This window comes from Sander lucioperca, chromosome 4 (genome assembly GCF_008315115.2).
Source record: "Sander lucioperca isolate FBNREF2018 chromosome 4, SLUC_FBN_1.2, whole genome shotgun sequence".
Classification (NCBI taxonomy): Eukaryota; Metazoa; Chordata; class Actinopteri; order Perciformes; family Percidae; genus Sander; species Sander lucioperca.
Genome location: NC_050176.1, coordinates 27,843,438 through 27,850,992, shown reverse-complemented (window position 1 = coordinate 27,850,992; position 7,555 = coordinate 27,843,438). Strand labels below are relative to the sequence as shown.

The 7,555-nt window shown below is 45.9% G+C and overlaps 1 long non-coding RNA gene across 1 annotated transcript in view; it reads right to left on the bottom strand.

Moving 5' to 3' along the window:
* Positions 1 to 651: 651 nt before the first annotated feature.
* Positions 652 to 7,555, bottom strand: part of LOC116059207 — an 11,170-nt gene continuing 4,266 nt past the window's right edge. Inside the window, exons 2-3 of the long non-coding RNA XR_004107246.2 lie at positions 1,931 to 1,934; positions 652 to 796 (exon numbers count right to left, since the gene is read on the bottom strand). This is a non-coding gene — a long non-coding RNA (uncharacterized LOC116059207). The remainder of the gene's footprint in view (positions 797 to 1,930; positions 1,935 to 7,555) is intronic.

The following is a 7,555-nucleotide window of genomic DNA, read 5'->3' as shown; positions in this document are numbered from 1 at the left end:
CTTCCGAGTTCAGGCGGCTTGTTTCACGACTTTGACCTCGGAAATTCTGGCTTCTGAGCCCACCGCTTTGTGTTCATGTTATGTTAGCAAGCTAACGTTAGCACAACTGCCCACAAAGTACTGCTTGCTGGCGAAGTGCTAATTTCAAAACGTTACTGACATATAGAGACTTTACAAACAGATAACCCCGTCATTGTAGCCAAAATATGTCTGTTTATTTGCAGAGCTGATGTCAGTGAACTAGCATGTTGCTACTCCCCACTAACCTGACTGATGGATTGCTTCGCATTTGCTCGTCATATCCATCTGGGAACTTTCCATTGGAGAACTTTTGGGAAGGGGCGAAAATACTGGTTGGCTGATTGGATAAACCATCTGTCTATCACCACCTATGTTGGTGATAGACGGGCCAAATCAACCAATCAGATCAACGATGTATCAAACTCTAGCGGAAACCAGTCGGGAGAAGATCAAAAACATCTTTTCCTCTGAGAAAAGCCTCCAGTGCCGTTTTTTACTCTTCTTTCAATGAAGGAATACTTTCTAATTCGGATAAAACTTGCGCGACAGCTACGCTCATCTCATCCGTGGAAGCCGCCACGTTGTTTAGACTGAACAGTCGCTTCTCGTTGCGTCACACCTAAACCCGCCTCAAAACCAACGCTGATTGGTCGGTCGTTTGGCGTACGGCTCCAAATGTTCTCTGTCTCAAGATGCCAGACTGATCTGCGAGTGGAAAACTGGAGCTCGCCAGATCAGGACGCTCTCACGAGGCTAGTCTCCCCACAGTAGGCTGCTCGAAACACCGACTATCAACACACAGGACGAGTCGACCAATCACAGCCCTTGGGGGGGTCTGCGGGGGTACGCCGTCATTTACACGCAGAAGCATAAATCAGCCTTAACGCTCGCTTGGCAGCATTTATTTCCACTAGAGGGTGACAAATTTTCGGGACTCCCGCTGGTCACGTGATTCCCGCGGCAGTCAGACACTGTCGGTAACGTGTTCGGGACGGATAGAGCAGAGAAATCAACGGGAGCGGGACGGAGCCGGATATTAAATTAAAAAATGACGCTGCAATGCGGTGAGTGCGCCCAAAGATTGCGAGGCATTTCCTTCTAGAAAAGAGAACCACTTACAACTCACAATACGTTTGTTGATTGTAGAGGTGCAACGATGAATCGATGAATCGATTAGTTGTCAACTATTAAAATAATCGCCAACTATTTTGATAATCGATTAATCATTTGAGTCATTTTTTTATTAAAAAAAAATAAGAATTCTCTGATTCCAGCTGGTTAAATGTGAATATCTTCTAGTTTCTTCTCTCCTCTGTGACAGTAAACTGAATATCTTTTGAGTTTTGGACAAAACAAGACGTTTGAGGACGTCCTCTTAGTCTTTGGGAACCACTGATCCACATTCTTCACCATGTTTTGACATTTCTATAGATCAAACAACTAATCGATTAATTGAGAACATAATCGTCAGATTAATCGACGATGAAAATAATCGTTAGTTGCAGCCCTAGTTCATTGGGAATACCGTGACCTGCGGGAGTCTCGAAAAATATTCACTACCTAACCCCACCACAGTGAGAGACAAACTCTGCAGCGCTGCATTTTCACACACACACACACACACACACACACACACACACACACACACACAGACACACACAGAGTCTGATAACTTTAGACAACATAGGGAACCAAACGGGAGCGGGACGGGATTCGGGAGTCTTTCTCCTTTGGGATTTTGCAGGACAGGATTTTTTTTAGGGGGCAGTCACGTGATCGGGATGGGAGCGACAATGGATTCCCGTGTCACCCTCTAATTTCCACTTTACAGGTCACTATGAAGACAGTTTGTTTTCCTTGTGTTTATATTTCTCTTAACTAGCTTCATGAAGCGCTCAGTGGGAGATACGAGACTGTGACGCGCCATATGACCGTCCTGGGTCACGGCTAATCAATTCTAGAGATGCACCGATAGAGCGGCCGGTGACCGGAATTAGCTGGTTTTCACGTGATCGGCCATGACCGGCGACCGGCAGGTCAGTCTGACATATGGTGATTTCATGCCGGTCAACGCTACAATTAACTGACAACATAAGTTATACCAGTTACAGTTCTCAAGGACGCACGCACACACGGACGCCACAGCACGGACGCCACAGCGTCTCGTTGTCCTTTCTCTCAACTTTTCCGCCGTGTGTGGCGCGTACCCGCTCGCGGTGTGAAGCGCGTGTCGGCGCTGTTCTCCCACATGTAGGAACCTGGTGAATTAACCTGCAACATGTCAGCTGTTTGGGAATTCTTCAGCGTGTGTGCAGAAGATAACAAGTTTGCAATATGCAACACCTGCAAGGAGAAAGTAGGGCGTGGAGGGACGACACCAAAAACCTAAATCACATTTCTTTAGTTGGATATTGGACGTGAAAAGAAGGAAATGGTTCTAACATTGCTCTTTAGATGTGTGTGAATGTCCCACACCAGGAGTAATTTTATATAATTCTATTTTATAGTGATCCATTATCTGTTCAAAACACGTTCTATTAAAGAAAAGATAGAAAATAAATATTTGTGTGCTGTAAAGTAAAAAAAATTAAATCGGAATCGGCTAAAATCTGTATCAGCTGGTCTAACTCAAAGAAAATCGGAAATCGGAATCGGCCTAGAAAGTTGTAATCGGTGCATCTCTAATCATTTCTCTTGTGCCAATAATGCACCGTGCTTTAAATCCCACAGAGGCTCAATTAGCTTTTTCGTTTTTTCATTTTTTTAAACGTTATGTCACTAATCATTGATGTGCTTTTCGTCTCAGAGGAGAGCAGCGTTTCTCTGACAGACTGTTGTGCGTCCGTAGCCGTTTGTCGAGCTTTTATCCTTCCCCCGTGTTCACTGGGGTCACGACAGGCGATCGTCGGATCAGTTTTTAAAGTGTGGTGAACTAACTGAATGGCTGGTCCTGGGTCAGATGTTGGGGGCGAAATGAAACGCATCCTGTTTTTAAGAAGGACGTGACCGGTAGGAAGTCATTCCATCTCGGTCTAGAAGGAGGAGGAGGAGAGGATGAAGTCAAACAGTGTTAAGTCGATGCTGTAAACATTTCTGGAACTGTAAACAATCTCATTGGTTGAGAAAAATCTCAGTGGGCGGGCGGAGCAAATATATATATATATATATATACACACACACACAGACACACACATACACCAATCGCGAACTGTCAATTATGACGTTTAAGCCCAGACATGGACACACACACACACACACACACACACACACACACACAAAGACACACACACACACACACACATACACAAGACACACACACGCGCACACAGACACACACACACAGACACGTGGACGCACACACACACACACACACAGACGCGTGCGCACACGCACGCACACACACACACACACAGACGCGTGCGCACACGCACGCACACACAGACACACACACAGACACACAGACGCGTGCGCGCACACACAGAGACACACACATGGATCAAGTAACTAATAAAAATCAAACTGACCACTTGAACAAACGTCAGCGTAATCAGATCTATCTGAAATGACACAAACCATCTTTTGGGAAACGATGAATAGCTGTAAATACAAGCCTCAGCTGTTCAACCAATGAGATCATTGTGGGATGTTTGTGCATCTTAAACACTGAGGGTCCTATTTTAATGATCTGAGGTCACGGCGTGAAGCGCCTGGTGCAGGTGTGTTTAGGGCGTGTCCAAATCCACTAACCAGTCCTTCCAGAAAAATGTGGAGTTTTTTTGTGATTGTTGCGGGCAAAAATCCTTGATTATGCGGCACGTTTTCTCAAAAAATGCGATGGAATATGCGGGATATTGATGCAATTTTATGCGATGAAATTGCGGGAACTTGCAAAAACTGCGGTTTCATCGTGGGGTTTGCAGCTTTTCGATGACGTTCACGTCGCGTAATTACGTCACTTCATAACGTTCCCATGGCAACAGGGGAAAACGGCTGCTCTTGTGTGAAGTAAACGCAACATTTTTCAACTTTCTGCTAAGATATATGTGTGACTTTTTTGCAACGAAAATGCGGGGATTATGAAATCATGCAAGCCCCGCATATTTTGCGCGGACATCGGCAATTTATGCAGCGAAAGTGCGGCGTATTTGAAAAAATGCGCCCCCCCCCCCGCATAAATATGCAGACTTTGGCTGATTATGCGTTGAATTATGCGATCGCGTAATCACGTTTTTCTGGAGGGACTGGCTAATGCTCTGTTAAAATAACAATGAAATGCTGCGTTATTGACTTTAGACCAAGTTTTTGTTGGTCAATGGTGCCATCACTTCCCGCTGCCTCAAGATAGCAATACACCCAGAATGCACCTGAACACACCTCCCTGTAATACCAGCACGCCCAGAATGCACCTGAACACACCTCCCTGTAATACCAGCACGCCCAGAATGCACCTGAACACACCTCCCTGTAATACCAGCACGCCCAGAATGCACCTGAACACACCTCCCTGTAAGACCAGCACGCCCAGAATGCACCTGAACACACCTCCCTGTAAGACCAGCACGCCCAGAATGCACCTGAACACACCTCCCTGTAATACCAGCACGCCCAGAATGCACCTGAACACACCTCCCTGTAATACCAGCACGCCCAGATGCACCTGAACACACCTCCCTGTAATACCAGCACGCCCAGAATGCACCTGAACACACCTCCCTGTAATACCAGCACGCCCAGAATGCACCTGAACACACCTCCCTGTAATACCAGCACGCCCAGAATGCACCTGAACACACCTCCCTGTAAGACCAGCACGCCCAGAATGCACCTGAACACATCTCCCTGTAAGACCAGCACGCCCAGAATGCACCTGAACACACCTCCCTGTAAGACCAGCACGCCCAGAATGCACCTGAACACACCTCCCTGTAAGACCAGCACGCCCAGAATGCACCTGAACACACCTCCCTGTAAGACCAGCACGCCCATGGGCGCACAGATGGGCACAGGTGCATTTGCTATTTAAACGACGCGGGCGTCTTAAACTAGCAAATGGTGCAGGATAGGGCCCTGAATCTGCACTCTGGTGGGATAGTTGAAGTCCATCTTTTCCATTCTTACAGTTTTCTTTCTCCTCGTATGCACACCTCCCTCTCCTTCTCGGGTCTCGGCTCTACCGAAGATGAATTTGTGGGCTTTTGGGGTTACAGGAGAAGGTGATTTTTGTGTGGGTAACTGAAATATTATTTGTAATATGATTAATAAAATTCAGGAGTCAGGAAATGGAGGCCACGTAAAAGCTGGTATTTGTGGTTTTCCGTCTCCGTTCTTATGTGTATATTGGAGGCATTTTGGCTCACACATATATAAATATAAATGTATAATTTCCTCTTGACAAACACGGTCTTCAAGTGCCAAGTACTAGTAGTTATTCTTGCTGGATATTATTTTGTGGGTCGTCCTTTTTATGTTTTGTTTATAGCGTAACTGCCAACCGCTGATTTTAAATAAAGCAAAGTGATTTCTAGACGCCTGGTGTTCTCTGTGTCTTCATGTCTGTCGTCTTCACCCTCATGTTGTCCTTGGGTCAGATGTGACCCGTTTTTTAAAGTTTTTTTTAATATTAGAAAATATGGGATGTCCAAATAAGCACCGAAAAACAACCTATTGAAACGGATTTATCAGTTCTTGGATTAACCGGATGAACACACACACACACACACACACACACACACACACACACACACACACACACACACACACACACACACACACACACACACACACACACAGACACACACACACACACACACACACACACACATACACACACAGACACACACACACACACAGACAGACACAGACACACACACACACAGACAGACAGACACAGACACACACACACGCACACAGAGACACAGACACACAGAGACATACACACACACACTCACAGACAGACAGACACACACACACACACGCACACAGAGACACAGACACACAGAGACATACACACACACACTCACAGACACACACACACGCACACACAGACACACACGCACACACACACACACACACACACACACACACAGAGACATACACACACACACACGCGCACACACACACACACAGACAGAGACACATACACAGACAGACACACACACATGCACACAGACATGGACACAGACACACGCACGCACACACACACACACACACATATGGTTTTTTAGTTTCCAGATGATGTATTTGTATTTTCTTCTTCTCACGGTCTCTTTACATCCATCATATTAGAAACAATAAGAAAATAGAACTGAAAATGTACATCATACTCGATACATATACATATATATATTTAACTATGTATTCAGTTTTTTACATAGGTAAAAATGTGAATTATATAAAAAAGACAAACCAATGAATACAACCTTTTTTTTTCTTCTTTTTTACACAGTTATAATTTTCTGAAACATGCATCAGGACATAAATGAAGAGGAGGCTTCAGGCACTTTCCTTTATCAGCTGAAGTGAGCGCAGGGCGCCCGACACACTAATTGCTTTTGGGTCACTTTTCATTGTAATCTTCTCTACGAACGGATGGCAGCGGTATCAAGAAGCTGGGCCACGTTCAGCCCTGATAAATACGTAGAAACACTTTTTAAAAACTGAAACGAGGTTGCGTTGAACCAGCCCAGTCTAACCGGCAATTTCCACTGGATGCGTAACGTCTGCGTAACGGCTCCGGAAGGTCGACGGAGTCATTAGGTTTCCATTAAAGTCAGTGTGTGTATTTCCACTGACTGCAGAACGTCTGCGTCCCGACTCCGTCCCAGCTCCGGCGGTCCCAGCCCTCCGGAGCAGATACGCAGAACCTCTATTGTTGCCGGACGCCAGAGAGCTCCGCAGCAATTCAGCACACGGCAGATAGTGCGGGACAGGAAGTCGAGCACAGAAACAAAATAAAAATCTGGTTAATTTTGCACTACACCTTGAAAACACAGCTCAGAGTAGTTTCCCCTCTACTCCTGTGGATGGAAACTAACTGGTGGTGGTTTTGTGGTTCTATTCTACGTGAATTCGTGAGATCTCGTGGGTCCTCGTGATTACAGCTGTCAGTCATGGCCGCAGCCGTGCCGCAACAAATGACCTGGTGGGTATTGACGGACGGCGGAGCACGCAGCCGTTCCGCAGACGTTCCGCATCCAGTGGAAATCCGGAGTAACGGCAGTTCGTGAAATGGTCACGTAATTTAATCAACCTGATCTCACAGAATTCCGTGAAATGAACACGGCCCCTTAAAGTCAACATCTGTATGTGCCACTGTACTGTGGCACTTTCACGGAATTGCAAAAATTCCGTGATGGGCCCACGGAAGAATTCCGTGAAATAAACTCTCCAGTCATTCTCCTCAGACCATGCATTTAATTGGCTTTGACGGCCATCAGTTCTCGGTAATTCCTCATTTGCCCTCTCACGTCTGACAGGTTCGAAATTTTACGGCTGCGGGCCATCGTACATGTTATTCTTGCCACCTCTTCCTCAT